Raw genomic sequence first — 13483 nt, 5'->3', positions numbered from 1 at the left:
CTCTGGGAGTTGCCCTGAGGTGGACAAGAGCAGGCAGGGCAGGAAGGAGCTGAGGCAGATTCCATCATTAGAGGATTTGGGGTGGCCCTCCCGGCTCCCTCTTCCTGCCCCACCAGTTATAGCCAGGATGCGTTTCACCAGCTGGTTCTGTGATGAGAGGAGGAACCATTCAGAGATTCCATAGGTGGGCCCCGTTTGCTGTATCTCCTGGGGGGAGAAGCGAGTGTGTTCTGCTTTGCTGTTTCAGAAACAATTACGTAACGGCCCATATTAATTAGAATCCTCTGAATTTCCATGTTTGATTTTATCAAGCTCTATATTTAGCCAAAACGTCTGGTGCTCCAAGTAAGTGGCGGCCCTGTGTTGGGTTCTGGGACAGAGCTGAACAGCCATGGCCCTGCCTCCCGCGAGTCCAGACGCTGAGGACACAGACAGGGAGAAACGTCACTTCAAAACTGAGATGAAGTTCAGAAGGATGGAATGGTGGGTTCTAGAGGAGGTGATGTTTATAAGCGTCTTGGAGGAGTTAGGGGGCACTTGTTGACTAGAGGGCGTCCTCGGGAGGGAGCAGCGTTGGCTGACGGCACCGAGGGCGGCACCGGGGCCAAGGCTGAGGGAAGGGCCTGCAGGGCCTGCAGAGGCGTTTGGATTTTCCCACCGAAGGACGTGGAGCAGGGCTGTGATGGGATCACATTGCGTCTGAGGAAGTTTCCTCGGGGGACATGTGATTTCTGGTTTGAGGGGAGCAACAGAAGACAGGCGGCAGTTCGGAGATAATTGTGGAATCTAGGTGACAGACGCGAGGGCCTCCGGGACATGGAGTCTGCATCTCACCTAATTAGAAGAGTGCGCCAAACTGATGGCCAGTCCATGTGGGAGGTGGAGGAGAAGAGGCCAGGGCGAGCCCTTCGCCTCCCTTGGAGCCTCAGAGCCCGGCCACCGTGAGCAAGGATGGTGCCTGAGCTGGGAAGGGACGTAGAGGACTATGGCTGGTTTCGTGAGGGACCACAGGCAGTTTATTTTGGACATGGTGAGTCTGGGTTGCCTCTGTGTGGAAATTACCAATAAACAGTTGCCAGGGTGGGTCTGGTACCAGGAGAGACCCAACCTTTGCCATCAGGGGAGGTGGGGCAATGAGGCAGGGTGGGGAGACAGAGAAGGGGGTGGGGACGTCCTGGGGACACCACGCAGGACAGCAGCAAGACAGGGTGAGCTTGAGGGAAGGAAGCAGTAGCAGGAGAACAGGAGTTGAGTGTTGCCTCAAAGCAAGGGGAGCGGGGGGGAGAGGGACGGGGTGAAGGGGAGGGGAGCGGTGTGCAGCACGTTGTCAGGTGCCAGTGAGATCGAGCAAGGCAGGGGCCAGTGTCCTCTCCAGAACAGGCACTTCAGAGGATGCTGGGGACCAGTGGTGACAGGTAGCAGGGCAGCTGGATGGAGGTCGTGTGTGTGTGTGTGTGCACACGTGTGTGTGGATTGTAAATGGGATAAACTCAAATTTGTCTGTAGATGGAGGAGGCAGTGGGAGACGGAAGAGAGATTGAGGAGGGTTTCCAGGGGCCCCAGGGGAAGGCGGTGAGGGCGCAGAGACGTCTCCCAGGGGTGTGAGGACAGGCAGAGGGAAGCTCGAGTGCCCGCCCATGGAAATGCTCACCCACAGCCAGGCCTGCCCGTCTCCTGAGCTTGTCCCCCAGGCTTCTGACAGCAGGTGACACCAGAACTCTGCAAGGACGTGCTCTGCACTGAGTGCACATGTGCTGAGGAAATGTCCCTGCCTGCAATAAATCTTGTGCAGATGCAGAAAATGCATTTAAAGGCTGAGAAAATAGAGGTGTCTGGAGCTGGTGGGGGGGACTAGGGGCGTGCGAGCTGGGGCTGCACAGGGCCCAGGCGCAGAAAGGGAGCCCCACGTGACCCAGGCCGTCCTCCCTGGTGCTGCTCTGTCAGCACACAAGTGAGCAGAGGTCTTGGTGACACACAAACAGCCGCGTCATGTGGACATTCCGGGGGGAGGGGCACGACTGAGTCACGTCTCAGTTCACATGGCTTTGGGGTGTGCAGACCACACGGTGCTCTGGTTGGTTTGGGCCCGATTTAGGCGCAGGTTGCTGATTCTTTCCTGGAGCATAACTGAGCTTCCAGGCTGCGACTTTGTAATGCTGTTGGGGCCGTTTTTGCTTCCTTTTTAACTTGCGTGCTGCAGCATGAAGCCAACCTGCCAGTTCTGACATTAGCTTGCTTTTGTTCTAGAAGTTTGTTGTTTCTATGTCTAAGGAAGACTTAAAAGTAGCTCAGACAGTCCCAGCTGGTCGGTGACTGTCAGGACACCTGGCCGGGCGGTCCCACCAGACCTAGCTGCCCACCCGCCCTGGGCCCAGATGTCCAGGCGAGACTGACAGGTGTCTTGGTTCATTGCCCGTCTCAGCAAACACCCCGACTGACGCCCCCGCCTGCACTGCCCTTGTGACCCCGGGTTGGTTGGCTTTAGTGTTGAAGACTTTTCCATTTGGTTTTCTGCAGTGTGTCTGTGATGTGTCCGATGTGAGTTTTTTATTCTTTCTACTTTGGGATTTGTCGAATCTGCGCATAATGTCTTTCATCAACTCTGGGTGTTTTCAGTCTTTGTGTCTTAAAATATCACATCTGCCCCTTCATCACTCTTTTTCTTACTGTAACCCTAATTAAATACATGTTTTCTCCCTGTGCCCTCTCGGTCTGTCACCCTTTCTTCTGCATTTGCTGTGTTTTTTGCCACTACGCACTGTGTCATTTCTTCTAACACGGCCGATTGCTTCTTTGACTGGATTCGCCCCAGCCAGCACTGGCCATGTGGGTGGCGAGCACTCGGGGTCCAGGAAGGGGAGGAGGTGCCTGTGAAGGGAAGAGCTGTGGTTAACGTCAGTCCACCACCCTGGCCACTGCAGACGTTCTGTTCCATCCCTGACACCTGGACCGCCTGCGACTGGTTCAGAGCCCATGTTGATCAAACAGACAGAGGCACGAACTTCAGTACAGAGCAGTGACCCAGGGCTGTCAGGTTCCTTCCTGTCCTTTACAGCTGCCTTCAGACATTAGGTGTGATGGTGAAAAGGCACCCACCACGTCCCATCCATGCTTTTCAGAGGCAGACTTGGCCGTTCCAAAGGGGCAGCCACGTTGGGCTCCCAGCCTCCTGGCAGTGCAGTAATTAATTCTGGCGGGAACTTCATTAATCTTGATTTAGTGCCCAGTATCCTTGCACCTCTCCCCCTCGCCTTCACTTTCCTGCACCTTAGACTTCAGGAAGCATGTTAGTTCCTGCTGACCGCCAGTCCAGGGTGGGGTGTGAGTTCTGCAGGGAGCCCCAGGCACCTCACCCCAGTTTTCAGCCAAAGGAAATTTGGCAGCACAGGGGCCAAAGAGTCAAGTGCACTTTTCCTGCTTCCCCATCACCTGCACCCTGTTCTCTCCGTCTGGGCTCCTGTCTGGGTTCAGCTCATTCTCCATCTGCTCCCAGGGCTCCCATGAGGTGGGGTCACTCATGGGACCTTGCAGGCTGCAGGGGGCTGAATTCTAACCTCCTGGGGGTGGCCAGTTAGCTCAGTTGGTTAGAGTGTGGTGCTAATAACACCATGGTCACCGGTTCGATCCCCACATGGGCCACTGTGAGCTGTGCCCTCCTTAAGTAAGTAAGTAAATAAATAAATTCTGACCTCCTGGCCTCACACTAAACACTCGTGGGGGTGTTCTCTGGGCTGCTGTGGCCCTTCTGACTGGTGAGCGCTGCCCGACGAGTCCGTGCTTGGCACACAGTGTGATGCCATCATTTGGTGGGTCTGAACCTACAAGCTTTGCATTCATCAGATCGGTTCTGTCCACACCAGCCAGGAAAAGCTATCTCCAGGCAGGCAGGTGGCAGTGGGGACACAGGTGTGCCCTGATCTGAAAGTCCAGGGGTCTGGTGAAGGGACTGAGCGGGAAGCACGCTCATGTCTTTCTCCTCAACCACGGTCTTCACACCTTTTAAAGATGAGAATTAAACATCAACTAGTACTTCTAAATGGAGTTGTAATGCACAATTTAATGCACAATTTAGAGAGACACAAAGACTGGCTAGTTATGTGACTCACGGTGTCTGATTTCATATTTGTTGCTGACGTTTTCCTGGCTTGTGTGGATTTATTAATGCGCACTGAAATTATTAACAGGGTTGCCTGCCGTGGAGGAGCCCTTGGCCCCAGTGACCATTGGTACACTCCCTCTCTTGTAACAGCTGCCTGAACCTCACTGCTAACTGGGGAGTTAACTTGTGGGGCCCCAGGCTGGCCCCGTTCCACCGAGGTGATGCACCGAGGTGATGCACCGAGGTGATGCACCCAGGTGACTGGGAAGTCTAGCTCCTGCGAGGCCGGAGGGTCCTGGGACCTGAACACCTGGGTCTGCTCCTAATCCTGCCACCAGCTGTGTACACACCACGCCTGTGTCTTGTTCTCACGTGCCCTCTGCCCTTCCCACACATCTCCGCCCCGCTGCTCGGACCAGTGCGCTTACGGTGCTGTGCTGTGTGACATGGGGTGTCTGCATCGCAGTGTGAGCCTCTTCCTGGATGTCCAGTGACTAGCAGCCTCGGAACCTAACAGACATTCAAAGTGTCTGACAAATGAGTTAATGAATGAGTAAATGAATGAATGAAGTAAACGTATGAGCTTTGTGACCGACCCTGAGAAAATGAGGGCCCTGCTCTGAGCCTGTTACCCCATCTGCAAAGTAAGGGGTTGGGTCCAGTGAATTTGAAGGCCTCCGTGCTTTGTAAATACTCCCACGGCTGGCGGGACTGGCCAGCACCCGCAGAGTGTTCTCACCGAACACCTGCCCCCTTGGAGCACAGAGTGGCACTGGCAGCCGGTGATGGATGCCAGGCTGGCATGAAAAATTCAGGCCATGGGCTCAGCGCCCCCGCCGGTGGCTCCAGGGCCCTGAGTCCCAGCACAACCGCAGGGGAGTGACACTGTGTTTGGGGATTAGCCCATCGTCACACATAGTTATGAGACATGGGATCACGTAAAGGGGCAGAGCTGGGTGGGAAGGGAAAGAAACACTTTGTACCCAGCGGTGACACTGAGTGAGTGGGGAGGAAGCCAAGCCATCCGTCTCCAGATAGTTCTCCTCCAGACGGTCCCGATCTGCGGTCAGTTGTCCCGTCTGCTGCGTCTGTGTGTGTGTGGCACAGCAGCCAGCCTGGTGCTGCCCTCTGCCCTGGGGTTTGGAGCTGAGTGTCCCCAAGGGCATGTAGGCTTTTCCTGACAAGGAGTGCTCTGCAGGTGTCACGCTCGCACCCAGCGTGCTGCCATGCGGAGAGCAGGCACTCTGACTATTGACTGAATGAGTGAGCGAGTCAGTGAACACGCGTCACGGGGCCCAGGAGGGCAGGAGCTGGTTGTACTCACTGCCCGAGCCCCGCACCTGAAGTCTGCGATCCAGCAGCTGCTCGCTTAGTATTTGTGGAAGAACTGACTTGAGGAACGGGATGTGAATGGATGAGGCTGGTGGGAAAGCTCGAGCGCTGCATAGCCCTGCGTCCAGAGAAGGGGCCACTGGGGTCACACTCAGGGTCACGGTCAGGACTCGTGGGCTTGGGACTCTCCCTCCTGCTTGCACAGTGGTCTGGGGACGCCGTGTCACATTACCTGGGTGCCCGAGCTGAGCCCACTGAGTTAGTCTTGGGGTTGGGCCTGGGAACCTGCAGTTAGAGATGCACATGAAAGTCCAGGAGCCGTTGGTCAGGCTGCTGGGACTGGCGTCCAGCCTCTGTCACCTGCTGTTCTGGGGCTGCGGCCTTCCTTTACTGAGGGCAAAGGTGCCTGGTGACCTCCCCTGTCACAAATGAGGAAACAGGCCATGAAGTCAATGAACTGTCCTGGGACACACAGTGAGCAGGGCTGAGTTGGGACCAGAGTCTGGGCTGGTAAACACCACACTGTCTCGTGGGGTCCCCCAGTGGCTCACTCCATCCCCCCTACTGTCGCCTGAGCCCAGCCCCTGCCCTCACCTTAGGGAGGAGAGCCTGCGCTGTGTGGAAATACACAAGGCAGAGGCAGCCTATCTCGGGTGGATGGTCGGTTTGTTTTCCTTTAAAGACCACCTGCCATGTGGGCCTGGTGGCCCCTCCTGTCCTCTGCCCAGGGCGTCTGATGGCAGCAGGGGGAGGTCCTGCAGGCAGCTGCTTGCCTTGCCCTGACTCCTGTCCCTCACCCCTGACTTACCTGTCAGTGGCTGTCACCTGCTTGGCAGATGGCAGACTGGCAACACCTCTCCCTGGGCTGTACCCAGATTGGCTCAGCTGTGTCCTGGTTGTCCCTGAGCTGGAGCCATCTGTGCCTGAGAGACACCCAACATCAGAGGAGAAGGGCAGCAGGACCCTCACAGCCCATGCCACGTAGGGGGAGAGCGCAGGGCCGAGCAGCTTTACCGGCCTGCAGACAGGCTCCCAGGCTGGACGCCACTCTCTCCAGCACAGGCTCCCATCTCAGCCGCTTCCGTCTGCTGTTCTGGTCAGCAAGGGCCCCGCCCCTGTCTCTCTCTGGCAACTGCAGCTCCTGGGAAACCAAGGGAGGGAGGGGCGCTGGCGGGGCTGGCGTGCCTGTGCCAGTCCACTCGTGGTCATCCTCTCGTTGTGCTTTTGTGGCTGGCCTTTTCCATTGGGAATCAGAGCTAGACTGAAAAGTTCCCTTAAAATGAACAGAACAGGGCCGGCCCGGTGGCTCAGGCAGTTGGAGCTCCATGCTCCTAACTCCGAAGGCTGCCGGTTCGATTCCCACATGGGCCAGTGGGCTCTCAACCACAAGGTTGCCAGTTCAATTCCTTGAGTCCCGCAAGGGATGGTGGGCAGCGTCCCCTGCAACTAAGATTGAACAGGACACCTTAGCTGAGCTGCCACTGAGCTCCAGGATGGCTCAGTTGGTTGGAGCGAGTCCTCTCCACCACAAGGTTGCCGGTTCGACTCCCGCAAGGGATGGTGGGCTGTGCCCCCTGCAACTAGCAATGGCAATTGGACCTGGAGCTGAGCTGCGCCCTCCACAACTAAGACTGAAAGGACAACAACTTGACTTGGAAAAAAAGGCCTGGAACTACACAGTGTTCCCCAATAAAGTCCTGTTCCCCTTCCCCAATAAAATCTTTAAAAAAAAAAAATGAACAGAACAGAACACAGAGGTGGGGTGTGTGCAGAGCAGTGGAACGGGCCCCTTCCACCCAGACAGACAAGGAGGGTGGATCAAGGGCATGGCCTTCCTGAGACCCTGCAGCAGATTTGGTGTTTGATACTTCAAAGGGGGCATTGTTGGCCCCCGACCCCCAAAGAGAAAGCTCATTCAGACAGAGAGAGAGAGGGAGGGAGGGGGAGAGAGAGGGAGAGACAGAGACAGAGAGTGACGGGGAGAGATGGAGAGAGAGACAGAGACAGATTCTTGAGTCTGGAGGCCTCTCAGCCTCTGATGGAGCCAGATGCCCTGGGGACCAGGAAACAGAACTGCTCCAATTCAACAAACATTTGAGCTCCATCCACCTGCCCGCCTGCCTGCCTGTGTCCCAGGCCTGGGGCGCGGGGGGTGGAGGGGACGAGCAGCCCTCATGCTCCCTCCCCCAGACCAGCAGGAGCAGTGGGCAGGGGTGACATGAGCGCTACCACCCTCAGTAGGACGCCTTGGCACATCCCAGACAACCTGGCCCCCCCTTTCTGGAAGCATTTGGCTTCACATTTCCCTGGGAAATGAGGACTCTTAGGGGAAAAATGAGCAGCAAAAACCCTGAGCACTGCATTGCAGTGCCTCCGAGCTCGGTGCGGACTTCTGTTTGAGGCACCACACGGCCTCCCCCAGCCTGCGCTGGGCCCCCTCTGGCAGCTGTTGTCACAGCCCTGAGGGCCAGAGGCAGGGGAAGTGGGTCACCAGCTATGCTGCCACCCAGCCCCGGACTGGCCCAGGCCGGATCCAAGGAGCTTTGGTAGAGGCAGAGGTGGAGGTGACAGCTGTGGGGGAGAGCAGGGGACACGGTGGCCTGGCTGGAAGGCCCTGCCTCCGCCCCTGTCACAGCACCTGGTTATCTCTATCCCAAGGGCACCTTTTCGCTGTAGTCTGTGCGTTCCCATTGCTGACACCATCCAGTGTGATGTGACATGTCCTCATCATTTTCTCTTCTTTCTCTCCACAAAAGGGGCCAGGCAGCCTCTGCCATCCACCCACTCCCAGTTTCCCAGCTCAGATTCAGAACCATCAGAGCTGAAAGCCACCCAAGAGACCATCCAGTCCAATCATTTCATGTTATCAACAAGGAACCTGAGACCCAGAGAGAAGTGACTTGCCCAAGATCAGTCAGTGGGCCGGGGGCAGAGCAGGTCCTAGCGCCGCGGCCTAACAGTGCTGCCGGAAGTGCCGGGACAGACCCACTGAGGCCCCCAGAGGGCTCCGGTGACTTCCTGCCAATTGATGGATGGATTCTTGGGTCAGCTGTTCAGGGCAGCCGAGGAGAGCAGTGCTGACAGCAGTGCCAGGACCAGGGTCAGCGTCCACCCACCCCACCCTGGGCTTCCTCTGGGTGCTGAGTCCCCCTGGAGACCTCTGCCCTACCCCTCAGAGCCCTGTCCCCACGCTGGCTCCAACACGGCTTCCAGAGTGTCAGGGTTCAGGAGGGTCTGGGCTGCTGCTGTCCTCCGGGCAAGAGGGAGGCCAGGCAGGGGCATGTCCCTCCCAGCACCCTGGAGCCAGTCAGGGCTCGCCTTCCTGTGTGAGGGAGCAGACAGTCCCCTCCCTCTCTGACTTGTCCCGGAAGAAACCCCCCCCCCCCAAATCCTCCTGCCAAAGCCGCCAAAGCTCTGTCCAGGGTTCTGAGCTCCACCTCCCAGGGCCTGGGCCCTAGGGGGGCCTGGGTGGGGACAGGGGCCACCCAGTCCTGCCACCGGTGGGCTCCCCTCTGGGTGGCCCTGCGGCCACGGCGAGCGTGGCCCTGGCGCAGGGGCTCGAGGCCTGATGAAAGGGCTGCTGAGCAGGAGCCTCGCCCCCCGTCCCACCTGGAATTCGGACTAACTGGCTCGTGTTTGGGGGTGCTGTGCCTGTCAGGTCACCCCACTCCCAGGACACAGGTGCACTGGGTCTTGTCCAGAAGGATGGTAGAGGCAATGGAAAACTGGAACAAGAGTGGAAGGAGCCCCTGTGACTAGATAGCGACAGTCAGGGCGGCTGTGGTGGCTGCTCTCAGGGAGCTGGAGAACCGTCACGTCTTCTGAACGCTGCACGCTCACCAGTGCTGGAAGCCACAGGGAGACAGACTTTAGCTCAGATAAGGAGGTCCACTCGAACGCTTCACAGCGCACAAGCCATGAGAAGGGGTCTCCCAGCGTAGTGGGTCATCTGCCATGCGGGCACTGAGGGACGCAAGTCAGGGAGTCCCTGGGCTGGGGACAGCTCAGCAGGAAAGCAGGGGGACCTCACGTCGATGGCTGTGTTGCTGTGTCCCTGTGTTGGGCCCTCTACACAAGGTGTGTCTAGCTATCGAAGCTTCATACCGTCCTTTGCTGAAAAGTGGTATTTCCCGCTTTCATAGATGGCAGGTGAATGTCGGGTAGGTTAGGACGCCTTGCGATGATGTGCGTTCAGCAAGTTGAGGGCGGATTTAAGCAAAGCATATGTGGCCCCCTGTCCCTTGGTCCCCACTGAGCTTGGTCTCAGGCTGGGGCAGGGTGACCGGGCCCAATGCCCGGATAAGGCTGCACTGCTGCCGCCCTAGGTCTCAAGTGAAGAGCGGCACAATCAAGCACATGGGGAGCAGAGCCCTTAGGGCCTGGAGGGCTGGAGGCCCAGAGAGGTGTCCATTTGTCTTGGAGTCACACAGCAGTGAGCCAGATCCCTGTTCAAGCTGACCCCACGACTGACCATTCAGATTCGTGTGTGTTCCAAAGCTCACCTCCCCATCAGTGCCTCACAACCCAGGCGCTGCAGGGCCATGTGTGGGGACACTTGCTGGCCCTGTACAGCCCCAGTAGGACTGGGCCCCGCCCCCTCCGCCGCCATTGCAGCCCCCAGGATGTGGGGCGTGGGCGTGGTCAGGAGCCCCCTTGCCCTCAGCTCTGAGGACTGCACAGCCATACTCCCTGGGCCTTATTTCCGGGCCTTCGGTCACCCTGTTGCTCTGACCAGTCACCTGCCCCATTCCCTCCTGTCTGACCCGGCACTTCCTGCCCCCCAGAGGGCCCTGGTCACCACACTGGCATCACCCTGCCCTGTGCCCTCCCACATGCAGCCCTGGACCAGTGGCAGAAATCAGAAGCCAAACCTTCGGTCCTTGCACACCTGAGGTCTCGCACACACACACACTCTTTTGGACAAATAGAGCCTGGGCCTGAGAACATCGCTTAACTCCCCTGGGCCCCACCGTGCTGTTCTGGAAAATGAGGGTAGCAGTCTCTGCCACACGGGCGAAGTGAGATGAAGACATGTAGGCTCAGCACCGAGTAGGGCTGGCTGATGTGTCCCTGTGCCTGAGTTACTGCAGCATCCCCGTGTCACTGAACACTCGGACACACAATCAGCTGGTGGTTTACAACAGATAAAGGAAGCAGAGGGAACGTAAATGACTCTGAGAGAGACGAACGGGAGGGTGTTCACACCTGGTAGGGCCGCAGACTGGGTGCCTCACCCCAGCTTCCTCAGGCTTGTCCCAGGCCCTCTTCTCACCACACCTAGCAGCTCTGCAACTCCTCAAAGGAACACGAGACCCCCCCACCCCACCCCAGGCCCTGGCACACTGAGTATCTCCTTCAGTGTCTCCAAGGGACCTCAGCACCAACCCCTGCGCCTGTCCACCTGCCCACAGATGCTCCAGCAAGGGCTTTCCGTCCGTGTAAGGGACCCCCATGCAGCCCGCAGCACAGGAGGGGACTTCCCTTGCCCTCTGCCTTCCCCTCTGCCTTCAAATCCACCCAGAGGCCACAAATAGAAATGGTGGCACAGGAAGCTGCAAGGAGATGACAGGAGGGGCACCTGGGGGAAAGGGAGGGGCCCGTGTGGGCTGGGGGAGGGACAGCATCTGGGGTCAGGAGCCCCACTCCATGCCCTCACTCTGCACCTTGGGAAGCCTTTGGGGGCTTCCTGTGCCTCCATGGAGTGACAAGTTGTCCGGTCCCTGGATTGTTCAATAAGATCGAAGGAAGTCACACTGTAAGCTGTCATTACCACCCCTGTGGCTGGGGGATCTTCTGGGGCCTAAGTGGCTCTGAGCACAGATGTCTCAGCTGCCTCTTCTCAAGGGACCACAGTACTCCCACCTCCCCCTGCTGACCCAGCCTCTGGCTGTGCAAATGTCTTCTGACCTTTCTCTACCCCATCAGAGCCCCCTGCCCCCGAGGGAGGAGGCTTCTGCATTCCATACAGCCACTTTCAGGAGGAGGACCGAATCCTGCATAAACGCTTTATTTGCTGTAATCAGACCCTGTTTTACTGGAGGTGGCTTTTGATGCGTTTTACTAGAAGGAGCCGTGGGGGTCATTTCATCCTCGCTGCCTCTGAGCAGCACCACCTGCAGTCGTAAAGGTGGAAGCGTCCTGGAAGCAGGACGGGGCCCTGGGACCCTCAGCATCGGGAAACCCCAAGTCTAGCCTTAATCCAGCCCCCTGAATTTTGCGCCCTTTCCTCCCTCCTCCCGGCAAAAGAAGCTTTGGGGAATTTCAAAAGAGAAGCATTTCTCTCCCCACGGAGAAAGGGAAGAGGCACACCAGATGACAGGCCCCTGTGGGACACCGGCAGACGAGACTGTGAGGTGTGGAGTCCCGGGTGCCCTCCTGCGAGCTTCTGGCCTTGAGCCCTTGGCCCTCGGGTCCCTCTTCCCCTCTGAAGAATGGCGGCTGGGGGGTGTGTGTCTCAGGCACCGTAGGTCTCCCAACGCCCCCCTCCCTGCCGTCCGGCGGTGGCGCACACTCCTGCACTCGCTTGCAGCCTGGAAATCCTGAGTCAGCTTTTTCTGCAGACGAGGGTCGGTGACGAGCGAGCTGCCGCGGTTCGAAAGGCAGGCTGCTGCGGGGCCGGGAGCCGCGTGCTGCAGCGCCGCAGTGGCCGCGATGGCGGGGGGAGGGGCGCGCAGGAACGGGGAGAGCAGAGGGGATTCGCCGAGGCCGTGGGAATTCCCGGGGCTCCTCGCGGCATCTCGGGACTCGGTGGGGACCAGCAGCGTGGAAAGCCCTGAGTGAGGCCCTCCACACACTCACGTGGGGGTTGTCACTTTCTGGTTTGAACCCCAAACTTGATTCATGATTCTGAGTATGAAGAACTGGAGCAGACAGGAAGGGAGCAGAGGGGACGGGGCACGGGCGGGGTGGCACTGGCAGCCTGACACCTGCAGAAATTCCACCGCTGGGCTGGGGTCCTGAGGTGGAGGCAGGGGAGGCACACCCAGGCTGGCAGTACCCGCCCGACCTGCCTGGCCTCCCAGTGCTGCGGAAACCAGGGGGAGAAAGCGGGGTGGTGGCAGGTGGGGGGCTGGGTCCCTGCGGCCGACCTCGGGTGGGTCCCTACGGGGCGGGGCAGGCCCAGGGTCCTGTGCGGCAGACACTCCCTCCTCTCCCCCGCTCTGCCCCGGTTTCTCGGCTCCCCAGAGGCTGGTGCTGAGCCCTGGGCGCCAGCCCACTGCACCCTCGGGGACTGAGGCTGGGGGCGCCAGCGGCGGAGCTCTCCGAGCGGAACCCCCACCTCCCCTACCCCTCCAGACTCTGCCCTTTGTCTATATCACGCCTCTTCTCCCTCCCTTTTCTTTTCTTTCTCGACTCAGGAAACCTTCATCCGCATCCCCAGAAGCGAATCGGCTCCCTTCTGCCGGCTAGCCTTCCCCCCCCCTCCCCCAGCCAATCCCCACACCCTGAGGCTCCTAAAGCTGGTGGGCGGCGGGGGCGGGTGGGGGTGTCGCGGGAGAGAACGGAGCGGGCGGGGACCCCTCCGCATTGCCCCGCGGGCTCCGGGGTCACGAAGCCGGCCCCGCCACCCCAAACTTCTCCAGGGGCGCGCCAGTTGGAACCCGTCCCCCACCCGCGTCCCTTTCGCACCCACTTCCCCTCCCCTGCCGCCTGTCCTCCAGCCCACCGGCCGTCCCGGGTGGAGAGGGGGCGCGCTCCCGCGGCGGGGATCGCCCGGGCGGGGGCCGCGCGGAGCTGGCGGGGATCGCCCTGGTGGGGCCGGCCCGCGCCGTGTGCAGGCGGATGTGAGGAGCATGTCAATTGGCGGCGGGGGAGCGGCTCGGGCTGTTACTACCGCAGAGCGAGCGAGCGCGCGCAAGGAGCCGCAGCGGCCGGCGGCGGGAAGGGGCAGAGGGGACCCCGGCCGACCCGCCCTCCGAGCTCTGCACGAGCCAGGCCGTAGTGCGCCCTGACGTCCCGGGTAAGAGAAGCCGGGCGGGGCGCCTGCGAAGGCAGCCGGTGGTCCTGGGCGAAGCCGTGCGCGGCAACCCCGAGGGCCTGGGGCGCGGGCGG

At 59.5% G+C, this 13483-nt stretch overlaps 1 protein-coding gene across 3 annotated transcripts in view; it reads left to right on the top strand.

Moving 5' to 3' along the window:
- SYT2 (synaptotagmin 2) overlaps positions 1 to 13483 on the top strand; it is a 57344-nt gene that overhangs the window by 10924 nt on the left and 32937 nt on the right. The window contains exon 1 of one of the 3 annotated variants that reach the window (XM_074317137.2): positions 11763 to 11784. The exons of 1 other annotated variant lie outside the window; for it this stretch is intronic. The gene's annotated coding sequence lies outside the window, so the exon portion shown is untranslated. Of the gene's footprint in view, positions 1 to 11762; positions 11785 to 12582; positions 13392 to 13483 lie in introns of those variants that run through there. One more of the 3 variants, XM_019750834.3, reaches the window with a different exon arrangement.

The sequence above is a fragment of the Rhinolophus sinicus genome, chromosome 6 (assembly GCF_057876585.1).
Source record: "Rhinolophus sinicus isolate RSI-liver-muscle chromosome 6, RSI-T2T, whole genome shotgun sequence".
NCBI lineage: Eukaryota > Metazoa > Chordata > Mammalia > Chiroptera > Rhinolophidae > Rhinolophus > Rhinolophus sinicus.
Note: the sequence above shows the minus strand (reverse complement) of the source record. Positions and strands in the feature narration are given on the sequence as shown.